The sequence below is a fragment of the Sinocyclocheilus anshuiensis genome, unplaced genomic scaffold (assembly GCF_001515605.1).
Source record: "Sinocyclocheilus anshuiensis isolate Anshui unplaced genomic scaffold, SAMN03320099.WGS_v1.1 scaffold854, whole genome shotgun sequence".
Classification (NCBI taxonomy): domain Eukaryota; kingdom Metazoa; phylum Chordata; class Actinopteri; order Cypriniformes; family Cyprinidae; genus Sinocyclocheilus; species Sinocyclocheilus anshuiensis.
The window spans coordinates 47217-74097 of record NW_015539868.1 but is presented as its reverse complement, the minus strand read 5'-3'; the positions used below and the strand labels follow the sequence as shown (position 1 = coordinate 74097).

The 26881-nt window shown below is 37.3% G+C and overlaps 1 pseudogene; it reads right to left on the bottom strand.

Annotated features, from left to right (window-relative positions):
- Window positions 1-6398: 6398 nt before the first annotated feature.
- LOC107685020 (uncharacterized) lies at window positions 6399-10717 on the bottom strand (annotated as a pseudogene).
- Between the last annotated feature and the right edge of the window lie 16164 nt (window positions 10718-26881).

The window sequence follows — 26881 nt, the reverse complement described above, 5'->3', positions numbered from 1 at the left end:
TGTCGATAACAAAACATCGCAAAAACCGGATGGAAACTTGGCTAATGTTGGAAACCGTTGCTGCTTCATATTGTTTTGGAACCTGTGATACTTTTTTTCAGGATTCTTTGATGAATAAAAAGTTAAAAAGAACAGCATTTATTTAAAATAGAAATCTTTTCTAACAATATACACTACCTTTCAAAAGTTTGGGGTCAGTACATTTTTATTCTTTTTCTGAAAGAAATGTATACGTTTATTCAGCAAGGAAGTTAAATTGATAAAAAGTGATAGCAAAGACTTATATTGTCTTGTTATATTGTGTATATATATATATATATATGCTAATGCAGAGAATATGATGAATTGTTTAAAAAAAAAAAAATTGCATTCATGCATTCTCATGAGAAACTATCTGTATGTAGGTGCGCTAAACACTGAGCGGAAACTGTACTACGTAGAATGTGGAAATAGTAGTCCATAAATGCGTCGTCTGCAGCGCTTGCTGTACGTGTTTAACAGGGAGAGAAGTGCGGCGCGAAAAGGGCTTAAATGAAAATTGTATTATTATACTTCAACCACATCTCCCATATTACCTCTCGTGCAATTCTTTACTCTGCAAATGTCATTGTGTAATGCTCTATTTCCCACAATGCAATATGACAACAACCTACCTCAGCACTTGTTACTTCCTACATCACTGCACATAATTTTTCCGTTTGTGTACATCTGTTGTCTTTGTATGCCTCTCTGCAGAATATTCAGATGTGTGCAGCACATTTTATGGAGGACCGTTTCCTGATCCTGGGAGAGTAGACTACAATGCCGGCTGTTCTGACTCACAGACTGTAAGTACATTTTTTATATTTAAAGGATTTGCCACTGACGATTCAAACGTGAGTTTTGAGCAGTTGAGAGTAGCGCTGCTTGTTTGTCATTTCTCCGATCACAAATGCAGACATGTTACGCTCCGACCGGACAGGGCATCACAGTACTGCATCCGACTGATGTCTCTACCTTGAATAAGGTAAAGATGGATTTTTTCACCATTGCTGGATTTCCAAATGTAATAGGAGCCATTGATGAAACGTACGTTAGAATTCAAGCACCTTCAACCCATGAGCCATTGTTTCTCAAATGTCTTCGCTTCATAAGAGAAAACATTCGAGATGCGCTTCATTCTAGGGGTGTAGCGATCCATCGACATGGATCGATACATCGATTAAATGTTAAACGATACGATGTATCGATGTCACGTGAAATATCGATATCTGTAGTATAAAGGCACAAGGCGAGCGTAAAAGACGCTCGGGATAGTTGACGGAGCTGTCGAGCGCTGTGTGAGAATTTTCTGTGCGCAGTGCTGCACACATACCTGAAGCGCATGCACACAGACAGCGCGCGAACACTGAATTGAGTTCTCTTCAGCTTTTTTGTGCATGGATGAACAATGTTTTATGTTTTAACATTAACAGCTGAGAAAGAAAACGCACGTGTCAACGAAAAATACAAGTAGTGCTCACTGCTCCTGGCTGAATAACTTAACTTGTAACATTAATAATGATCAAACTATATTTAATGTATACAGTAGAGACTCTGCAGTGTTATTTTGCATTTGATTATTAAATTTCTATACCTGAAATTTTCTTTTACACCTACCTGAAAAGCACTGTTTATTTAATTTGTTCTATTGTATTTATTTTCTGCTATTGCTAGTAATTTGGTTATCTGTAGAAAAGATGTTTAGCACTGAGCCCATAGTAGCAGCCAAAAACAAAAAAAAGTCTGAAAGTTTTAAAAGCTTAATTTTCTATTCTTTTTATATTTATTTTATTTTACATTAATGTATTTTTCCCACAACTGGAGTACCTCGTTTTTGTTGTTTTCTAATAATTTACATTGTTTTACACATTGCAAATTTTAGCACAGAAGCCTGAAAGACTTTTTCACTGTTGACTCTTGACTGTGACTTGATTTTTTTTTTTTTTTCCCAATTACTTATTTTTCTTTATTATTAAAAAAAAAAAAAGTGTACGCCTATTTTTCTGTTGTGAATGTCCCAATTGAGGTACAGAATGTGGAAAAATTCAGATAAATGTTCATGTTGTATATTTTGGTTGCATTTGTGAGTTAATAAAAATGTAAATGGTTGTTTCAAATATTTACATAATATAGCATGATACATAATATGTAGGTAAATAATATTGATAAAATGGATCGATATACTCCTGAATCGAATCGTATCGTAGAATTTTTTGAGGTATCGTCAAATATCGTATCGCTGGGTATGAGAATCGATATTATATCGTATCGTGACGAACCATCTGATTTATACCGCTACTTCATTTGTGATGAAGTACCACTGAGGAAGCCCGTATCCGTCTCTTTCCTTCTCTCATTATTCCTCTCCTCTTCAGGTACGTGATTAAAAATAAAAACATAAAATACTTCCCCATTTTGTTTATGCAACATAGCTTTGATGAATTATAAGTGTATAAAAGTTGGTTTTGTGCTCTGTAAAGAGAGGCCATGCCATGTGAATTAAAACGTTATAATGTGTGTATATGTTAGATTTATGTTGTTTTAAACTTTGGTGAATTGAGCTCCCTCTTAAATCAGTTAACTTGAGTTAACAGTTATAACGGCCTTTATGAAATTTAAGTCAGCTATCAGAGATGACTGTGTTTTATAATTTTAGACTGTATGTGCTATGTTTGATTTTTAAAGCACTTTGGCCAACGTCTGTTGTTTTTAAAGATACATATATGAAGCCTTTGTACAGACTATAATGACACACACACATATAACTAAAATTCCGATTTTTAATTTGAACAAAAAAAAGCTAAAGGAATGACGGTAGAGTTTTCAAAAAGTGTTTTATCTTTTGTCTTGTAAATAGATACAACATCGTAATATTTGAAGGTTTGTTACCGTGTTTGCATTTGATTCACAGTGTTACTATTCATCTGCTATCAAGATCAGCTATCAACAATGTAACCTCTGGTCATGTGATTTGTAGTTGCAGGAGGTAAGGATTTGGAAAAGTGTCCGTCCTGGATTTCAAGCTAAACTGCGGATCAACAGCAGTCGAGGTTTCTCAATGGCGAGATGAGGCCCTTACCGAGCTGTTAAACGGAGACACTGTGGATCTGACCCACTTCCAACCCAACACGAAACACAACGGAAGAATACAATTCAATTCTTCCACACACACCACTGTAAAGGTACACTATGTAATGCATGACATTATTTCTTTAAATCAGTCTCTCTCAAGAGAAAGTGAGAGAGACTGAGAAAGACAAAGTGAGAAGTAATGTAGAGCTTATTTAAATACGGTTGTAAAAACTCAGAAAGACGACTCGTTGAGGAGACGGTGGAGTTGGTAGGAGGCTCTTCTGGAATTGGTGTGATTGTACTTCTGGGAGAGGATTACGAAGAGTACACTGTTCCAGAAGCAATGCATTCAGGAGACCGCGAAGACCTTGTGGCACAGCTGCCACTAAAAATGAAAATGAAACACATCAACAACCAGGTGCTAAGCATCAAAGAGTAGAATTTAAAAAGATAAAGTTCTGTGGTAAATTTGAGTAGTTGTGTGTAGGTAGGATTTTTTTTCTTCCTTTTTTAAATGATTATTTGTTCAGTTGCTTAGTTTGTGTGCTTGTTTCATATAGTTAATTAATTGATTTGTTTGTTTATATGTAAATGTTTTTCAATTGGTGTTCAATAGTTCTGCTGTTTACTTCATATTTCTTGTTTAATAATGCACACTTAAAATTTTAGTTATTTTTATTATCATATTTGTCATAACATAATTCTCAGTTATGTCAGTTTGATGCTTTTCACATGCACACCAGACACAGCCTATATATTAGTATGACAGTATAACATTTTCATATGATAATTACTTACTTTTTTCATCACATTATATTAAGTTACAAACCTTTTTTTGTCCTCTTAGCAGGTTTAACAAGGTTTTACTGAAAAGCAATACACAATATATGTATAAAAGAAAAAAAAATAATAATTATCTAACATCAAATGTGTAAGTGTGAAGTGTTTTATAAATATTTTTTTTTATAGAATAAAGGAATGTCAGTTTGATGCTTTTCACATGCACACCAGACACAGCCTATATATTAGTATGACAGTATAACATTTTCATATGATAATTACTTACTTTTTTCATCACATTATATTAAGTTACAAACCTTTTTTTGTCCTCTTAGCAGGTTTAACAAGGTTTTACTGAAAAGCAATACACAATATATGTATAAAAGAAAAAAAAAATAATTATCTAACATCAAATGTGTAAGTGTGAAGTGTTTTATAAATATTTTTTTTTATAGAATAAAAGAATTAATATTTGATAGTGTGATAAACACCAGGGCAAATTCAAAAATATGAATGGCTGTTTGAAACATTTAAATACTGTTCTATGAAGGTAAAATTATGCCAAAAAGATTAACACGCACAAGGTAAGATCTGTGAATAGTGTACACAAGATTGCAAGCATAAATACATTTTGCAAACGCAAGAGTAGATTTGTACACACGGAAACTGCATTTCAAGTATAAGAAAAAAGATTTGCAGCATTTTACTGTTTTTCATAAGTGTAATTCATGTATTGTGAAACTGCAGCTTCATGCAAACACAAAATACACATGATCTTTATTTTTCTGCAGTCTCACAATACATGAATTACACTTACGAAGAACAGTAAAATGTTGCAAAAGTTTTTTTTTCTTTCTCACACTTGGAATCTGATTTACACCTTTACGAATCTTCTCTTGCGTTTGGTAATTTAACTTACTGTTGCAAATCTTAGCTTGTGCATGCACATTTTTTGACATCTACCTTAAAAATTTAAATTTAAATGTAATAAAATTTTAAAATTCAAACATTCTAAAAATGCCAAGTGGTCTAGAACGAATAAAAATCTAACTCATGGACCATCCAATGAGTATTTGGTAATTTTCCAAATGAATGTTATTTATTAAACGATAATAATAATAATAATAAACATAGTTTCACTTTAACTTCATATACTTTAAAATATACTTAACACAAGTTTTCATGGTCAATTACAGGCAGTTTCTTAATTCTGTCTCTTCCTATAGGTGCATACGCTTGTCAAAATGATGATTCGTCATTTTCTGTTAGTCCCACTCACAATTATGTTTACGACGTGAGGACATAATAGTAAAATGCACATGTTTGAAAATAGTGTTGAATTGAAAGTTACTGCAGACAGTCACTGATTATAATGGGTTCTATTGTATTTTGTCGCACTGCTTGCATCCAATGTAGACTAGTTATCTATTGTGGTAATTTGCGGGTCGTGTCCAGAAGTTGTTGGTTTAGATAAATAGCTGTATTCTGTACGTTTGACCTGTGTATGATCATTTTCTCCCAAATATGATAATTTTGAGCTTCTGGTACGATACTTGGACATTTCCAATCTGGCAACACTGGTTAGAAACCAGTGAGGAGGATATATTGTGAGGACTGAGCAGCAAAGACTGCGTTTATCTGCCATCGTGTGCAACGTGACGCATAACACATTTTTCATATTTTTTTTATGCTTTATTAATTCAATGGCACAAGAACAAGGGGTATTACATATTCACATGACCAAATTAACATTAGCTGCCAGAGAAAAAAGAAAGGAAGAAAATTACATAAAATTCAATGCTTTCAGAACATCACATGTTTTCAAGAGATTTACATATAATTTAAAGTCATTTATAAAATGTGGAAAAAAACACGCTACATTGAGCCCACTTCTTCTTATGTATATGGTATTTTCCTAATAAAATAAACAAATGTATAATATGTTGTTCTTTACAAAATTGTTGTTTTCTGTATAAAAAAGCACATCAAATTTCTATTATACACTATGATGGGCCGTATAGGCCATAATTATTGAAAAGCCTCTTACAAACACTAGTGAAATGAAAAACACTGATTAACCTTTGTGAAATTCATTCATATGCATAACTGAAAAATCTCTTACAAACACTAGTGAAAACAGAGTACGTTTTTATGTTCTGTTATGTTAGTTCTGCTCAAGCCGAGAAGAATATAACCACTAGATGGCGGAAGTGCATTTTCAGATTTTGAGGATTTTATCGTTTCTTTTTGACACAGTGCATATTTTAATTTTATATTAATACTCTTTTACATAACAGCCACAGCTCTGCACAGTTTAGCTCCAACCCTAATCAAACACACCTGTTCCAGCTAATCAAGGATTTCAGGATCACTAGAAACTTCCAAGCAGGTGTGATTTGGAGCTGGTTGAAGCCTCCAGGAATTGAGTTTGAGACCAATGTTATAAACTGTTTTAAATGACAAAGCTTTTTTCTGTATTTTTTACTGAATTTTTCTGGCAACCACAGCTGCCAGTTTTTTCCCGTAAAAACTACAGATTTGTTTATTTGTTTTACCGTCGTTTGTTTTTGGTCACCACTATGCTGAAGAGTGGAGCCTGTTTAAGTCAAGGTCAAGCAGTGTGTTGTTGATGTTATGCTGCATTTTGCTTTATTTAAACGCACTAAAGCATCTGACGTGCAGCGCTGCTTATGTAATTTATTGATGATAAGCTGCAAACTTTAAGTAAATATATGTTCCCTAAATAATTGCTCACAAGAGAAAAGAGCAGTAACTTCATGAAAATCAAGAGTCAAGAGCACAACTAAAGCAAACACTGATCACAATAATGGTGATTAGTGAAATGTCAACATTTTTTTCAACATTAATTGTGGGTGCAAAAGTGAAACTGATTCAATGCCATTAGAACGGCACAGAGGAAGAATAAGAGCAAAGTAGGAGGAGATGGGGAGGAGGAGGGATATAAAACGGTTACCACACAATACACATATTAAAGCTAAAGCATATGTTTCAATGCAACTTTCATCAAGTCAACTAAAAATAAAAATAGTCCCCGATTCACTGTGAACAGCAAAAGTTGCTAAGCGTGGATGCTAAGGGTGCTGTATAGAGATGCGCAGAATCGTTAGTGGTCAGAGCTGTGGTTTATTGTGAATAAAGCACAGCTATTGACCAATCAGAATCAAGGACTGCAATTAAACATTTTTGCATAGCGGATTTACTGCATACAAGTAAAATTAACATAGAAACGAGCTTTTCATCATACTTTTCATCATAAAGACAAATATTTTACAAGTGTCTACAATGAACAGTGTAGTATTTTATAGTATCTACTGTAACTAAAAACACTCTGCTGTTTTAAACAATACCGTATCATCCTCTCTTCTCATTTTTAAGTAAAGCTTACAGATATGTAAAGATTTGCATTAACTAAAGCATGTGATTATCTTCAGAGATGGTATGTTTTCCTCATGGGTCTGCAGGTGGCAGTGGGACTTTAGTTGGAGGGTTCGACTCGTTGCTAATTATTAAATCACGGCAGAACAACACCGGTTCATCACCGAGACCCAGTCTGTACTGCCACAGATATAAACTCCTGTGTGGCTTCAGCTCAAATGATAGCAGTTCTTCTACATCGGTCGCGTCATTCCAGGTTTCCTTCGTAGCGCACACCTGTGCACCTCCATATTCTGCAGAAAAGGAGAACTGCCATTTTGCAATTAACCCTGTGAGATCTCCAGAATGGATCAAGACTGACGGAGTTATCTTCCAGTTGTGTGTTATCTGTGTCATCTTCTTCTTGTTGTAACCGATCTTCTTAATGATTTTTCTCTGCCATGTCACTGGTGTGTCACTGTCGTTAGTTATAGTTTTAATATTCTCCCACCTGCCAAAGGCTGGACCTCTAGTTATCGACAGACCGCCAGGCAGGAAGTTTACAACATCAGGGTGAACAGAATAGTCCACAAGACCATCGTCTTTCTCAAGGTCGGCGCCTTTGCAGTATTCGACTCCCCACTCTGAGACTGGCTTGAGGAAGCAGCAGCATTCTGACAGACCCCAGTAATAGAGTCCGATGCTGGATTTAGGGTTCAAATTGATTTTTACATCAGTGGAGATGCTACCCAGGCCAGATGTTAGTCTGCAAATTCCCCTACGTTTGAAAATGACAACAAAGAACTTATTAATGCCTAAGTAGTGGTCTCCATGTTGGAAGTCGGGATCAAGGTCTTGAACAACAGCGTTAGCATCCGTTGACAGATCAGTGACTCTGCGGAACGATTTAGCCTTAATGATGTAAAAGTAGCCTTCCGTATCAGCAAGATAATGGTCTCCATTTTGGCAGGAGGGGTGCAAACTGAAAATAGTGAGGTCTGAACATTTGTTTAAATCACTCGTTTGCATGTAACAGCCGAGATCAGAGCGGATTATATACGTTTAGTTTTTCCCTGCACAGATGTCGACACCTTTAGTTTTGCTTCTGGGGATAATGTCTTTCATCGTGCCTTAACCTGCAACACAGACCAACACAGACATATTAAGCATCATCATATCACTAATTCTAGATATGACTGATATGTGATAAACTACAATATAAACTTTAGTTGCGATTTTACACTATTCGGAAAACCCCATTTTCGAAATTACTTGATTTGATACTTTTTAAGACTATAAAAACCATTAGACACCTTGGAAAAATCAGAAAATATGATGCAGATTGGTTAATAACGGGGTGGTTGCTAAGGTGTTGCTATGCGGTTGCTAGGATTTGTTTCCTTGGTGACTCATTGTTTGAGTATGAGATGCACCTGTTTCTCATTTCTGTTTATTAGTCTGTCTTTGTATAAACAGCCCCGAATTTGTTCCGTTCATTGTCTGATCTCGTCTTTACAAAGTGCTTGTTCTGTTCACTGTGTTATTTGATTCCTGTTATTCTAAAGTGTGTTTTCATTAAAGTATACTGCGTGCGTATAGATCTAGCCTTTATTTTCATTCTCAGCATCGACCAGCCGTGACACTAACAACAACCGATTAATTTGATAGAGGTCAATAAAATTGGAGAGATATGTTTTGTTCTGAATAGTGCTCTACTACTTAAAAAAAAAAAAAAAAAATACTGAACCATAATTTTTAAATGAATAAAAATATTAATATTATTAAATTTATCATTAACGTTCATAGTTTATTAACTAACGTTAACAGAAGAAACTTTCAAATGTAAAATGTATTAGTAATAGTAAATGTTGAAATTAACACACTCTAGCAAGAAACCATAATTACACCGCTTTCATTAACCTTAATGTTACAAATGGACTCTTATTGTAAAGTGTTACCATATGATATCACCTTTCATGCTTAAAGATGGCCATCTTTAAATAGCTATCTACACTAAAGCATTGAAATTGCATACATATGGATATTGTATGTATACTCTCATGCTTTATTTGATTCTATTTTAGAACACCTGATGATCTAAACAAAATAACCAAATGTTAGTCACACACTGGGGAAAAGTGTAGCATGCGTCTAATACTAACTCGCAGGTTATCTCTCTCTCACACACACACACACACACACACACTACACTAGCGGCAGTCTAAAGCAGTTTATTTAATCACCAAATGGACAAAAGTTAACTTCAAGGATGAACAATGTGGCATAGATGAGTTTGCATTTCGGTTTTTAAAAACAGAGCAAACAGAAAGAGAAATCGCGATCTATATTATAGCTCAATAAATGAAGCATACTTTATTAGAGCCACAGAAAGACAAACGTTTTGCTGAAAAATGCACAATACGCAATACATTCAATCGTGTGTTCATATTTACGGTCATGCTATTCAAGTTAGTGTTTTCTAAAAGTTTGCTACCGTCATATCATTACAGACAGCACGATAGTGCCACAACATCTTTTCATGTCTGATCAGGGCCATAACGACCATCTGAGGGGGGCTATAGGTCCCCCAATAATTAGAAATAGCTAAACCTTTATCTCAGACATGGCCAATTCGAGAGAGAGAGATAAAAAGTTGCATACATGCGCGTCTCTCTTTACAATAAGTGAGTTCAAAAACAGCGATTTCATCCTCTCGTTGTATTTAAAGTGTTATTAATAAAAGTCGCTGGGCTGTGCGATCTCCTGTGTGTGTGTGTGTGTGTGTGTGTGTGTATGTGTGAGTGCGTGTGTGTGTGTGTGTGTGTGTGTGTGTGTATGTGTGAGTGAGTGTGTGTGTGTGTGTGTGTGAGTGAGTGAGTGAGTGAGTGAGTGAGTGAGTGTGTGTGTGTGTGTGTGTGTGTGTGTGTGTGAGTGAGTGAGTGAGTGAGTGTGTGTGCGTGCACAGGCAACAAACAACATAATCCGCACGTTCATCACAGAACTGCAGCTTTCCACAAGAAGCGGAACTATGTTAGTTAACAATCAACATGTATTGCAAATAATAAAGGAAAAGGAAATAGCCTATAGTTGTGGCTGCAGTTAAATGAATACCATAAGCAAACTCACAAATAAGAGAGAGCTAGAACTAGAACAAATAAAGATAAATGTCAGATGTATCCAAAATACAAAGAATAAAATACCCCCCAATAAACCTCAAACACGATACAGAAAATATATGCTCTGCTGCATGGAATTTACAAAACGCTGAATAATATTACAAATATTAAACCATCCATCAAAAATACTCACACACATAAATAAGCATCTTAACAACAATATATTTCTTTAACCAGCATGGACAGCCAATATAATTAAAGAAATGAAATAGATATGACAGAGAAGAGCGATAACCCTCAGTACCTTTCCACGAGGAGACTAAGCTTTCTTCCTCTTCCTCCTTCTTTTCTTCTTCTTCTGTTTAGGGTGGGTGCCACCAATGTTAAGGATTTATCACCACCTGCTGTGTTGGAGTGTGGACCAGAGTTCTCCCATTTTGTAAAAAACTAAACAAAAACATGAAATGCACTCTCTAAAGCCCGCATGATTTGAGCAGTCCTATGAGAACACTGCGGATCACACTGTGCCACATGGATCTTGGGTACAGCATGTCTGTTGACTCGTACGCTAAGACAGTGAATCTCAACCTTTTGGCGTACCGGACCCCAATCCAATTCAGAACCATCCTCAAGGACCCCCAGAACAAAATTGACTCGTATCATTTGTGTCTTTGTGAGGACCAAATGCAGTCAAGTATAATTCAAGTTAGCTGACTTGTCCAGTATTTGGCCATATCATCAGCTATATTGGATTTTTCTTTCATGGGAACATGTCATGTCAAAATATACAAAATGTATACAAAAATTCATACTTTATACGGACCCCCTGGCCTTATGTCAAGGACCACTAGGGATCCACGGACCCCTGGTTGAGAAACACTGCGCTAAGCCACACGTTACTACAGAAGAAGAAAACGTCATCAAGCATGCACTAGTGTTAAACAAAAAGAGCATGACGAATCACACTTCAGCAGTTTTGTAGTTTTTATGTGTGCTGAAGAAAGAGGAAGGGATAAGAGCTCGAGGTAAGCAGTTTTATTTAAATATAGATATTTCTAAATATATAAACAGCTATATTTAACACTCTATAAAGTAAAATATCCAGCTTCTGGAAAACCGTGTTGGATGGATATACCTTTTTTGAGCTTCAAACTCACGGCACCCCTTCCCTGCCATTTTAAGATTGGAAATGCCAGAATGTTTATTGATTTAATTATTTATATAATTTCTGAACGATCTTTTCATGTAGAAATTAAAACACGACTTGCAAGAAGATTAACATAACCAGATGTTTAATTGAATTGTACGTCTTTTCTTACTAATACAACTGAAGAAGAGTTATCAATTTATTCATACGTTTTCCAAATATGCAAAAGACAATAATAATAACTGAAGATTGAACAATTAATTTTAATGAACATAACCACTTCGAGAGGTTTAAAAATAAAGAAAAGTGAGTATACTTCACATGTAAGAAGATAAAGAAACTTAATTCTAAATTGGAATAAGTCATATTACTATATGGATATACCAAATATACCAGTCTACCAAGAAGTCACTCCAACATTCTGAGCATCTAAATCATAATCAATCCATAACACCAATCAATCTCTGTCAGAGTAATATAAGTCTACCTTTGAAATACAAACAATCAATAGGATAGATAGGCGCCTAACAGTTAATGCAAGATGTGAGAAAGAGAAGTAGAAGTGAAGAAAAGTGTGAAAGTATAGAAGAAGCCCCAAGTATACTTTTCAATGAGATCAGATAAGAGAAGGATAAGCCCTCTACAATTGTGTTTAGTCGTGTCTAACCATGCATAGGGTATTATAAGGACATTATTAATCCTGCACATCACTAAAACCCCTGCAAAGCCTACAAAGCATTGTGCAGTCTGCAAAGCGTACAATAGCACTGTGGGTTTTAACACGTTTTAGACCCGACGAACCAGACAGTTAAGGTTTCCTGATATGTCTGGAACTAAAATAAACATACATCTTCAGATCTTGATGTACGTGTAAAGAGCAAATTCACAGAAAGGGGTCAGGGAGGTAATCTCAACCTAAAACACACACTTACGCACAACTAGAGGAGACTGACTTAAACAATATTGTCCTCACGTATACCTGTCACATACAGCTGAGTCACACAATCAATAATATATATGGAGAATACAAGATTAATAAATGAATAAATGTGTAAATAATAGATGAATAAATAAGTCATAAAGATAACTTCATAAGGCAATTCATAATACATAATATCTGTATGAATATGAAAATTATAATAATATATAACCAGATAAAAGTTTGTCAAGACAAACTTTAGGTTGGCTTGAGAAAGCCTAGCCTGAAAGTTTAAAGCTGTTGTAAAAGCCTGAAATTTTAAAATTTTGATAGATGCCGATAACATGTTTCTAGCATGATTGGCCTGTTACTAGCATGTTGCTAGCATGATTAGCAAGTTACTAGTATGTTTATAGCATAATTAGAAAGTTACTAGCATGTTTCTAACACGATTAGCATTTGTTACTAGCATGTTGTTAGCATGATTAGCAAGTTACTAGCATGTCGCTAGCATGTTTCTAACACGATTAACAAGTTAATTGCATGTTGCTAGCATTTTGCTAGCATGATTAAGTTACTAGCATGATTAACATGTTACTAGCATGTTGTTAGCATGATTAGCAAGTTACTAGCATTTTGCTAACATGACCAGCAAGTTACTAGCATGATTAGCAATTTACTAGCATGTTTTGTGGCATGTTACTAGCATGATTACCATGTTATTAGCATGTTGTTAGCATGAATAGCAGGTTACTAGCATGTTGCTAGCATGATTAACAGCATGATTAACATGTGGCTAAAAGCGAAAATCCCACCCCGCAGCCATGACTCACGTCTCTGGCTCGATTTCATTGGTCAACTCTGTTATCACCTGAAAAAAAAGTTTAGGCATCAAGCAAGGTCGTTGATGGATCCGTCGCTGACAAACGATAAATAGTTATTTTTAATCATATTTTATTATCAAAAGTTCTTATAGGTTTCCATGTGAGTTTTTTTTTAATTATAATCATAGTTTTCATTTTAACTTTTATCTTTATCTTATTAATTTTGATCGCCCTCAAGAGAGTACGCTTGTTTAGGCAAGTGATATAGACCAAGCCGTACATCTGAAGGCAAAAAAAATTAGAATTCATTTAATTTTATGTAACACAAAATGTACATACATACATACAGGGCCTACATCAGGGCCTGCGCTAGCTATAGGCAGAGCAGGCGATTGCCTGGGGCCCGGTCTTTGAGGAGGGGCCTCCAAACCGTAACATCCCCTAAACGCCAGTCCACCAGTCAATTGTTAATTGTTCATTGGATATAGTTGAATTGTCACTCATTTGCAATTAAACCAATTAACGTTGCAGTTTCAAAGCGGGTCCCGCCTTCTGAATGTTTGCGTAACATTGTGTAAAGTTAAAAAGCAAACACGTTAGAATTATTATTTTTTTGATGCTTCAAATAAAGGATCTCAGATGTGTGTATCTTCTAAATTCGGCTGATGATTACATTACTGCTCTAACATAACAGCCTAATTTCAGTTTCAACTAATTAGAAAATAACCTTTTTTTCTGATTAGTAGCGACCGTGTCGCACTTGATTTGTGTATATATACAGTATGTCATATAAGGTAACAATGCAATACATAATATCATATTGTGACCGAGCGTTCGTGCCGGGTTCGCCTAAACACTTAGGAATAAGAAAACAATAAAAACGAGAGCGTCTGAACTCTTCTTTATTATCCGTCACCCCAGAGAGAGAGAACTCAAAAACCCGCGACACTCTAGAGCAGAAAGTGCGCACGCCCATTGCCTATCTACGGCAAGCCCCAAGGGGATAAATGCATTACACACACACACATAACGAGCGCCCGTACATCCAGAATTAGTGCAATATAACAATCAAATAAAGTCTGTTACATACGTCCCCCCCTTACAAAATAAATGTCCCCGTTTATGTGCCAAAATAACAGTCAGAAACAATGAACATCTGTGTACAATAAGACACAAAACAAAGTACAGAGCACATTCTTAACATGATGGCAACAAGCCAATGATTAGAACACAATATTCCCCCTATATATATTTATCTTTTTTTTTTTTTTTTTATAGAAACAAGAGGCTCAGCAATAGAACAAATTCTTACTAACCCTCTCCCGTACACAGAGGCAGAGTTATTTCAATACAGAACAATATCCTTTAAATGGCCAGGAGGTCTACGAACTCTCCCAGTCTTACTAACACTTAGCTCAGACTCCTTAACTGAACACTGCGAGTCAGACAAAGAACTCTGATCTTTCTGGGTGGAAACAAACTTCGCTCCACCAGAAACTTCAGACCCCAGGGGAATTGACTCAGGCTGCGAATCCGGAACATCGGACAGGGTCTGGATTTGTGACAGGGAAGAAACAGGTAATGTGTATGGCCGCACCCTATTATAATGCACTACCTGTGCCCTCTCACTAGCGTCAAAAGGATTTACAATCCGATAAGTCAGTCCCAGTTCACCACATGAGTCCATGACTTGCACAATTTTATAAGGTCCCTTCCAATGGGGTGCCAGCTTCATGCGGCTCTCCACCGGGTTGTGGAGCCACACCATGGCACCTACATCATAAGGCCGGTGACGCAAGCCAACATCATGGTACAGTTTTTGACGGTCGTGAGCTGCCTCACTGTGCATCCGTGCACCGCTAAAGGCAGAGTTCAGTTTTGTCAGCAGTGAGGAAACGAACTCAGCATGTGATACTGACATCTGAGAGTCAAGAGCACGAGTGGGTAACAGTACATCAGTGGGAACACGTGCTTCCCGACCGTGGGTCAAGAAGAAAGGCGTGAAACGAGTGCTGGAATGAGTCGTTGTATTATAAGCAAATGCCACATGCTTCACATAATCGTCCCATTCCCCACCATAAGTCAACAGTGTCTTAGCCAGTTGATCAATCAGAGTCTGATTAAAACGCTCAACCATGCCATCTGACTGAGGATGGTATGGCGTGGTGCGAGTCTTTTTAATGTTCAGAAAACGGCAGAGTCTGAACCACCTCCACCTCAAACTGACGACCCTGGTCCGAATGCAAAGTCTCTGGAACTTGATACAGAATTACAGTCGTCGACATTGTCAATTTGAGGGCCCATGGGCAACATAGCTGGTGTTTGGGCCGCAACATCAGCTACAGTCAGTTTTCCGGCTGGTAGCGGCGCTCCTCTCTGCTAGGTGACATGAAACGCACTCCCCGCTTTCTCGAATCATCCTCATAACCATTCCATCTGCGAGAACCGGGGCTGGGGCTGCGTCTCGCAGGAGACAAAGGAGAGTGTGAGTCTTTATAACTACGTACATCCATACCTGATGTACGCTCATCACAGTGCTGGAATTTCCTCTCAGGTGAGCGGCCTCTCCGAGCACCATCAAAGACACGTGACTGGCATCCTCGACCCCCGCAGACACACTGGCACCTTCCATTAAACTGAGAGCGGCCTCCATCCCACTCGTCCATTGCTCTAGAACTCACTCTGGCCTTCAGTTTTTGATTTTCATCGCCCAAGCGCCTCAATTCCATTCTCATATCCCTCATTTCCTCAGTCAATCGATCCACAGCTCTGTGCAGTCCTCCATTATCAGTCACAGAATATACAGCAGCCACAGCTCCTCCATTATTAGTACTTCCTGCAACATTAACAGTCGTGTAATCAGTCTTTATTGCGTCTCTAGCATTCTCACACCGACCTGCAATTATCACAGCCTCCTGTAAATCCGTTGCTCCTTGTTCATGGCATTTAGCTCTGAGCACAGGATCCAAGCCAGCAAGGAAACGACGAAATTTTTCTTCCCTCTGGGCTCTGTCGCCGTATTCAGGAAAAGCCTCGTCCACTAACCTGCTGATCTCTGCTGCATACACCTCCAAACTTTCCCGCGAAGCACGAGGGCGGGCTGATAGGCTGGCTCTGAAGCGATCTATGAACTGCCACTGTCCAAAAGCCTCCTTGAGTTGTTCTTTGGCCGCTGTATAATCAGCCTGAACAGTATGAGGAAGGCTGTCCCACAAAAGAAATGCTGCGTTGCTCAAACGCGTCGGTAGAATCCGCGCCAGTTCATAATTATAGGACGCAGCGCCATCTCCCTCTGTGAGCGCTCTGACCGCGACCTCGAACTGCCGTGCCCAACATAGAAAGCTCTGCTTCTCGTCACCGGAGAATGGCGGCGGTAACTCAATTCTCACATGTCTGTTAATCTTGTCGCGGTCCCGTCTCGAATATAAATCATCCTCGTCTTTACACCACATGATGGCCGCGACAACGCTGAACCCGCGCGTGCTAACTCCACTAAGAACTTTTGACTATAAACTAACTAGTTAAACACTTGCCGTAACACCGAACCACGTAAATGCGAATAAAACAAAACAAAACCGCTGCCGTATAGTCTGTATTTTTTTTACTTATGTATAGGTAAACATTTATATATATATATAGTATATTTATAATCAAAATCAGTCAGTAGGTTAGTTGTGTATAGGTTTTTACTGCTTTACTGTATAGGTTTTTACTGTTTTTACTTCATTGTTGTATGCCTGTATTTATGTAACACCGTGGTCCTGTGAGGCACGACATTTCGTTCCACTGTATGTCCCCACATGCAGCAGAATGACAATAAAGCTCAACTTGACTTGACTTGAAAATAAACATTAAGCACAGTTTCCAGCACTGATAATAAATCAGCATATTAGAATGATTTCTGAAGATCATGTGACGCTGTAATGATGCTGAAAATACAGCTGCGCATCACAGAAATATATTTTAAAGTATAGTAAAATAGAAAACCATTATTTTAAAATATAATAATACTTGACAATATATTTTTTTCTGTATTTTTGTTCAAATAGGCTAAATCCAGGCTTGGTGAGTATAAGAGACTTCTTTCAAAAACATTTAAAATTGTAATGTTTTTTCTCAATTTTTGTACTGTATAAGTAAAAACATACAAAATTGAAAATTAAATGTTGTATAAATGAAAAGGTTAGGAATCATATCTGTTTCAAGTGCTTTTTATTGGGGGTGGGGGGCCCTTCAACATGAATTTTGCCTAGGGCCTCCTAATGTCTCGAACCGGCCCTGCCTAGATGCAGACAGTTTGATTTCAATTGAGTTTAACCGGTTGCATTGTAAATGTGGTTGTGTTACCATAGTCTAACCATGGTTTCACTAAAGTAACTTGGATTAACCATAGTTATTTAACAAACATTCACAAAGTACGTACAGTTACTGAAACTGATCTATGATCACTACTGAGTGACTATTCATATGGCATGCATTTTAAAATCATATCAAACACAATGTTACAATTTTTAAGCAATATTCAACCACATTTATTAACATTATCGCATTTATTTAGATAAATAGCAATGCCACTCACCAGCAAAACAACTGGCAATGAACTAATATCTGGTTTCTCGCTGAGGGCCAGTCGATGATCCCTGGAAACAGGCCACTTTTTATTACATGAACCTTTACATGGACACAGAAAATCCTTTTGTAAAGACTATTACCATAACAGCACAAATAAAAAACAATAATGATAACAGTAATCCAGCGAACTACACCATGCTCACAATACACATAACACACACACATAAAGACATTTTCCTTATTTAGACTATAATCAATCAGTTACAAATGTATCTGGTATATGCATGTGTTGTTTGTATGTTTCCCTATTATATTAGCCTGGTTACCACTCGTTATTTGTATTTGTTAAGCCCTAAACGCTGATATTCAGGTGTATGAATGTATCTCTGGTTTAATATCTTCTAGATGTTTCTTTCTTGGTATCAAAATGATCTGCTCTTTATTCCTCAAACAATGATGTACAGTATGTGATTGTGAAATGCATCATACTATTTCTACTATATTTTGGGTAAAACTGCACCAATCCTCCAGACCGGCCATAAACATGCAAATGGACCATAAAGGGAGACAAAGAAAACTTCTCCCGCTCAAAAATTCACGCCTGGTATAGGCTATTCCACCCAAAAGGTGGGTGTGGATAGAAACTGGATAGAAACTATTGAGGACCAATACATAACCTCCAAATACATAAACCTGCGCTCGCTCTCATATGCACACAGACACTGTCACGATCTAATGCCGGATCCTTAAAAACAATTACCGGAACGCAAAAATCCCAAACTGGACATTTTCCGGAACAGGATCCATCTCAAATTAAGCACTGTGATGAACCACATGTAACTATTATGTCTGCACGCCATAGATTATTTCCATCAAAATAGGATCTAAATGAATGTGCACTTTCCCTGTCTCTGTGTGTTTAACAGATATGGTAAGCTATGAAAAACAAAGAAGCATGCTCACTTCCCAGACTAAACCGGTTCTCACATATTCCCCCTTTGGCTTCATTCCATTGCAGTCAGACACAAAGCAGGACATCCACACTGAAAAATCATCTTCTGTAGTCAGTTTATTTTTAAAAGTGTACATTAAGTACCTATAGTACCTAGATACTTTGTTCCTGTTTCATGTCCACACATTGAGATCAATAAATCATTGATAAACCAACATTTATGAATGGAATTGTTTTATGACTGAAAAATCGCATTTGTGTATTTAGAGCAAGTGTGCCGCACAAGTCTTGAAAAGTGAAGCCATGGCTGGTCCCAGTACACGTCATAAACCCCGCGCCTCTCCATGTAATCGAATGGGACGGGAGACAAACTAAATAATAATCAAATTACACTTCAAATAATTTTTTTCCAAAGACGGTTTTTGTCCAATTTTTGTAGTTTTATTTCATGCTGATGTAAGTTCAAGTGTTCATTTTTTAAATAAGTTTGGTATCAGTTATGTGATGCTATAAAAGCGGTTGTGTGACGTCATGATTGACAGCTTCTCTGAGTGAACCGAGGCCCCAAAGGACTTTTTCTGGATTTTCAGGAAGAGATTGGAGTTGTATTTACCTTATTTTAATGTTGCGTTCAAGTCATGTCGGATAGATCGTATCTACGAGTTGAACGCCACCACAAAGTCGTTATTACGAGTGGGAAACTCTAAATTTTCTTTAAGCCCCGAGTTTCCGAGTTGGGGGCAGAAACATGGCGGAATCGATGGATGCAACGTCTGTAGTTGACGGTACATTTTAGTTTAAATTGATAGTTTAGTTGTCCTATAAACTTAAATTGGTCATGTTCTTGTTACGCAGCTGAAATCCAAGTAAAAAAATGCAGACCCTGTTGTATTTTCTTGTAATTTATTAAAAGAAGGTACACCGACTAAACTGACTTGAACGCACCTGACGTCGTAATTACGACTCGTCAACTCGTAAGTACGAACGTCTCAGGAGGACTTGAACGCAGCATAACACAAGTCTCTTGTACGGCAATCGGCAGACAAAAATTGGAGCAGTCAGGCTAATTAAAAAAGGGTCGGGCGTGTGCTTGCGATCGACTCTGCGGGAGTGTGGGCGGGACGCGGCTCCACTTCGCAGTGCAATATGGCTGCGCCCTGATGGGCCATTGGCGGCTTCACTTTTCTTGAATGGAAGAGAGTGAAGATGCGCCGTCCATATTTTTTACAGTCTATGATTTAGAGCAAGTCGTTCTCAAACTGTGGCACATCACACTGTGTGAAAAAAAAAAAAAACATTTGAAATGTGCTTTTATTTTACCATGGTCTACATCTCATTTCAGATCTACAGTTTTATTTTAGCTTTATAGAAGGCATTGCCCACACTCTTACACTGACGGTGAACGACACGAATAGACCGTTCACATGCTAGTGACACTTCAGTCTGATCACATGTGCTGCTTAATCTGACAACCACCGATTTAGAGTAAAACAATCAAACCAACCGTGTGGATATTTTAGATCATTTCAAAATCTAGCTGAAGGAGCTCAGGTGTGGTAAACTGGACTTTGAAACATCAGTAATGTTTTCCGTTTTAAATATGTGCAAATAACAAATAAGGGTGATGGAATTCCCGTCAACCAGCTCAATTGGCCAAGGCCATGTTTGCATGTTTAAAGTTCACGTTCGGTTTTCAACAAATACTCCAGCGGTACCGACGGACAACAGTGAAGTCTAAGAGCAAGTTTCATCAGGGTTTTCTAAGGTTCGCTCATTGCCGTGCTGTTGATTACTCTAAAGAACTTCAGGCAAAAGAAGAAAGAACTATAACCTGTTTCAGAGTGGCCAGCCGTTTCCTGTGGTCACGTGTAGATTAAACAGTGGGCAGACACACCCAAACTGTGAATATTATAGAGGGAGGTTGTCCACTCGTAACATTGTGTTAGGGTGTCAGCACGGCTTGCCTGTACATTATCAAACATCGTAGAGATGACAGGCTAAATAGAGCCTCACAGATCTTTTGCAAATCATTTGTTCACTTCTACTTTTCTGTCTTTGTTTGTTTTTCAAGTGCAAAAAAATCAAAAATAAAAATCAGTGAGTCAATCGTGAAGCCAAAATAAATAAATAAATATGTATACATGTAAACATGACCAACACTGTTTGAGAGTAAAGTCAATAATGAAGCACAGCTGTGAACATGAACACAATAGATTTAAACATGTAGTTTAAACATCGATTGCTTGTTGTGTTTTGAAAAGCTACCTTACAATCTCTAATTATATTTTGAAGGACAGCATACAAGTTCCCCTTATGTGAAAAGAAAATGTACCCCTCTGTCTTTAAGAGACTCTGATATGAATGAGAATATCTTCACTGTCTCTCATCACTTACCTAATTGAACATAATGTTAAAAAATAACTTTACATAATTTCTTTAAGGTATATTCTGCACTTCTTCATGCATGTCTCTGTGTGTAATTGTAATGAAATTTAAAGTCTTCTGTTAACACTTTTTTAGCATTAAAAAACTGTTTAATGGGAGTAGTGAATGAGCAAAGACAGACGAGGGAAGAAAGATGCAGATGTTTTTTCCACATGCCTGTAATCCTCAGTAAAACATCTCTACTAGCCTTAAACCCGTCTGCTTGATTGTCTCGCATCTCAACATCTCAATATTGTGCAGCGCTGCTGTCGTAGCTGTCACTGCAACACTTTTGGGTCCAACGATACCTTAAAGGGTTAGTTCACCCAAAAATGAAAATTACCCCATGTTTTACTCACCCTCAAGCCATCCTAGGTGTATACGACGTTCTTCTTTCAGATGAATACAATCAGAGTTTTATTAAATCATGTCCAGGCTAATCCATGCTTTATAATGGGAGTGGATGGTAGCCCAGCAAAGGAAAACCAGTGTCCTCTTGGCTTATATTGAAGTCCTCCGACATTTTTCTTTACAAATCCTCGTTTTGTACTACTAATTCGTGACCGGTGTTTTGTTTTGCTCTCTCCTCTGCGCTTCAGCGTTCGTCACCGCGTTTGCCTACGTGCTACGTCATCCGCTGGACGCCACTCTCTCGTGAACGTGCGTACGACAGTTAGCGGAAACCAGAGATAAAGGTTTATAAAGTTGTAAATATGGATATTTTTCTTACACAAACGCATCGCGTCACTTCAGAAGGCCTTTATTAACCCCACGGAGCCGTGTGGACTTCTTTTATAATGGATTGGTGCAATTTTTTTTAATTCAAATTTTGGGCTACCATCCACTCCCATTATAAAGCATGGATTAGCCTGGACATTATTTAATATAACTCCGATTGTATTCGTCTGAAAGAAGAATGTCATATACACCTAGGATGGCTTGAGGGTGAGTAAAACATGGGGTAATTTAAATTTTTTGGTGAACTACCCCTTTAATTGTCTTTCAAAAGGTTTAGTCATACTACTTGATACCTCATCCTTCATTTTCGTTGGTGTGGCTGGAAAATCCCTGGCCTCCGCCTCCAGCCCCGGACTCAACCTCGGCCCGTCGACCCAGCAGCTCCACTGGCTCCGCTGGGCTCCCTCGTTCCTCCGGCTCCACCTTGGTCTGTCGTTGACCATCCATGGCCTCGGGACTCCACTCCTCCGGCTGCACCTCGTCCCTCCGGCTCTGTCAGGCTTTATACGGCGCGAGGACGCGCCTTCCGGGAGGGGGCGATATGTCACGCCTCTGGAATGTTTGTGTGTTTTTCACCCCATGTGCTCCCTGTGACCCTGTTTCTCTGATCCACGTCTCCGTCGTTCTCTCCGACACAGAGTGTGACAAAAACACTGTCTCTTAAAGTATTTAATTACAAATGACATTAGATTTGTTTTTGTCCAGCAAAATACAAATGACAAAATACGCATTTAGTAATTAAATACATATTTCAAATACATTTAGTTAAAATACTGCACATCTCTGCAAATGTAGCAATTGTGGTCTTAGATAAAGGAACAAAAAATGCCTAGTCTATGCCTTGCTTTTCTGTCGTCTACTTTTACCACCCAGTCTTTGAAGTGGTCATTTTGTAGCCAAAGCTCTTGAATTTTACGTTTTCCTGGCATGTTTGCCTTAGTTAACAGGTACAGGTGACTGCATTTGACTTAATTGATTGCCAGTTGACGAGCAGAAAAGGAATAAAATGGTGCTGAAAAACAGCGGCCTAACCATAACAATAGGCAAAACACGTGAAACAACACAATAAAAAAAAAAACACAATATAGAAAAATTACATTTCGATAAATGGAAACTAAAATTTAAAGCAACAAACAAAAATCCCTCCCTGATATTCCATGACTTGAACGAGGAAAAAAAATGTATTCCCTGACTTTCAATGTCTGGACCTTTTAAAATTCCATGGGAACCCTGGATGTTCTGTATTTCATTCTAGATCTTACGCGCAAATCAGCTTCTATGAAAACTTAATGGAAACAATTAAATAATAGGATGCTGTCCAACATATCTAATGAAGACTGATATGAAATAGATCAAACACTAGGAACACTACATTTCTACACAATAGGGGAACTGCAGACACAAAGAGGCCTTTGAATATTAGATTAGATTACCTTTTCCTGCTATTAGGCTGCTATAAAATTAAAACAAGTTTGCTATTAACTAATTAATGATCTGAGATAAAGTAAGTTTCATACCTATTAAACTCTGCTCATTTCATATTTTGAGCCCAGACCAACTCAGATATACATAAACTAATGCCTTTTAGGGCACATTTTTTTTATAAGATCCAACTGCAAAAAAAGATTATAATTTACAGTTACAGTTTGATAGACAGACAATTAAAAAAACAGCTGTGTGCTATAACAGGGATATTTTCTGAACATTTTACTGTTAGTTTGTCATCATAATGTCATGGTTTAAATTGTGTAGTTAAATTGTTCAATTGATTTATAAGGCTAATAAATGCATTTTCTTTCCATTTTAAATCTTGTGCTATGCAAAAGGCATTTGTTTATGTAAAGGCCTGTCTGAGTAGGTTTGGGCTCTAAACACGAAGTGCCCAACGTTAAAATAACTCCACCGCCGTTCCTTTAGCTACCTGTCTACAAGACTTTGTTCTTCATGCTCTGGTGGTGATGATTCGAGTAAACTGTCAAGATTAGATCCCTAATCGCACCCAGACGTCTTCTAAAATCATTAGGTACTTCAGACATTTTTATTGCTCTCTGATAAAGAGATTAATAATGAGCTAATAATCAAAAAGCGCGCCAGACACTACATGCGGTGATGCATTGGAAGCCATAGACCTTAAGATACATAATGTTTTATTGAACAAAATTCATGTGCATTTACACTTCACAGTCGTATAGTGTTATGTACTTTGCAAAACAATTTTGCCATCTTCACGATCTTGCAAAGTAGAGTCCTCGTAGCCATGAGAGGCGTGTCCATGTAGATGAGCAAATAAATCTGCATCTTAAGTGGCGTGTGGCGTTAACGTTGGTCAGCGTGTGGCGTTATTTTAACGCGTGGTGGCGTCTGCCATTAACTTGTCGCCTAACGGCACTTATTTATGAAAACAGCGTCTTAATAGCAATATGGCGGTGAAAAGCATGCGAATCTTTCGATACTCTTTCACACTTGAACGGACAAAAGCACACAAAATTATGTCAAAATGACTATTTTTGGCGAGTGACCGTCTTAAATTGCTTAAAAAGTCTTAACTGACCATAAAGGGTTGGTGAGTCAGGTTTTAAAGGGACGGCAGTTCATGACATTCATAGTGTTTCTTTTGTTTTCTTAATTGCTCCTGTACTGTGCATCCCAAGCACCCCCTGCATTCTTATCATGGCTTTTTTTTTCTGTTTTATTAATATTGTTTTTATTTACCATTAGGGATGTTCAATTCCCGAAGGACGAAATCAAGTCCCGCCCTCTCATTTCAGATGCTGTTTCACTCGGATAGACGTCACAGTAGAGAACAAAACACAATCGCAATTCCGTTTCATGCCGACTTTAAGCATAAAACATCCAGAGGAGATGGCACCTACGCTGGAATTCAAACACATGTAATGAAACTGTGTATGAAGCATGTTGTTGGGTTGCTGTTTATTTAGTTGAAAATAATTAAGTATATCGTAAAACATTGTTGACAAGCTCACATGACAGATGCAATTGGAGACCGCTGGAAATGTAAGTTTAGCATTTTATAAACAATGATTGAACTTGAAAGTATTTGGTATTGCAATTGATAGTTTAATGTTTAAGTCTTAAAGTACTGAATGATTGTTTTTCCATCTCAACATGGAACTTGGACTGAACATGCAAAAAAAGAATAAAAAAACAACAACTGGAGGCTGTATTCAGTAGTTTCCTCAAACTGGCACATGGCAAGAGATACTAAAAGCACACAAACACTTGGAGCCCTGCTCTTAATTCAGATTGTACAGTTCTCCTAGTTTCACTTTGAAATGTCAGGCATGAATCTTTGTTCCATATTTTCAAATGCTGTACAAGAAAGCATTTTTGCAGAACCATGTCAAATGTAGATGCAGATAATTTAGCATGAATTAGAGGTTAGTAACTTATCTTAAAGGGTTAGTTCACCCAAAATATTATGATAAATCTCGTTCCAATCCTGTGAGACTTTTGTTCATTTTTGGAACACTTATGAAGATCCTTTTAATGAAATCCGACAGCTACAGCTTATTGGACCTTGAAATAGTAGTTGCACAGGCTGTCAATGGAGGGACAGAAAGCACAGAGATTTCATTAAAAATACTCTTCATTTGTGTTCCAAAGATGAATGGAAATCTTATGGGTTTGGAACGGTACGAGGGTGAGTACCTGATGACAGAATTCACATTTTTTGGGCGAACTGTCCTTTTAAATAATATTGTGTTCTCTTGTAGGAAAATGGTGTCAACACTGGAACATTTCACTTGGCTATTGACTGTAAGTCTTCAAATTCAAAAAGTTTTGAATTTTGTTTGCAGAACAAACAAGTGACTCATGAACAACTATCACTAAACAAAAAACAGCTGTGGATCATTCAGCTAACAACACAGTATTAAAGGGATAGTTCACCCAAAAATGAAAATTCTGTCATTAATTGCTCACCCTCATGTCGTTCCAAACCCGTAAGACCTTCGTTCATCTTCGGAACACAAATTAAGATATTTCTGATGAAATCCGAGAGCTCTCTGACCCTCCCATAGACAGCAAGCGTACTTACACGATCAAGGCTCAGAAACGTAGCAAGGACATGGTTAAAATAATCCATGTGACATCAAGGGTTCAACCGTAATTTCTAAGCTTAAATTTAAGCCACACCCAGGCCTTTAAGCTTCCATTGTCCTGCAGGGGGCACATCTCCAAAATGAAAGATTAAAAATGATTAACAATATAAACAAATAAGGTGAATAAATGGCTCCTACACTGACTATATACACATGATAGTGTACTTAAGGTAGTTTTCTGGAAAATTAAAATAACAGAAATAAATACTTATTGTACAAACAACTTGACAAATATAACAATAATTATAGCATTAATATCAAACAACTTGTAAAGTGCAGTAATATATGCAGAGGTGGAAAGAGTACTAAAATATTCTACTCAAGTAAAAGTACCATTACATTAATTACATTTTTACTTCTTAAGTACAAGTAAAACTACCAGTCTAAAAATCTACTCGAGTAAAAGTAAAAAATAGATCGTTTAAAATTTACTCAGAGTAAAAGTTACTTAGTTACATTTTAACAGCAGGAGGGGGGCAAAAATGGGATAGGCCTATAAATCTCAAACTAGTTGTTTTTAATTAAAGGCACACCTTTACGAATGAAACTGCAAAAACAAGAAAAACATGACATTAAAACATTTAGGGCGGTATGTGAGATTTTAATGCAGGCCATCCCACCAAGTAGGCAGAAAAAGCAAGTTATATTCTGGCTAGTGACAAAACAAGCTAAGAACCGTTTATGAAAATCAAGACTTCACATTGGTTATTTCAGTAGCATGAAAAACGAAATTAATATTATTATAAATTATTCAAAGAACACTAAATTATACAAAGGACACTAAAGCGGTGCATGACTTCAGTCTGATGTTGAGCTATGC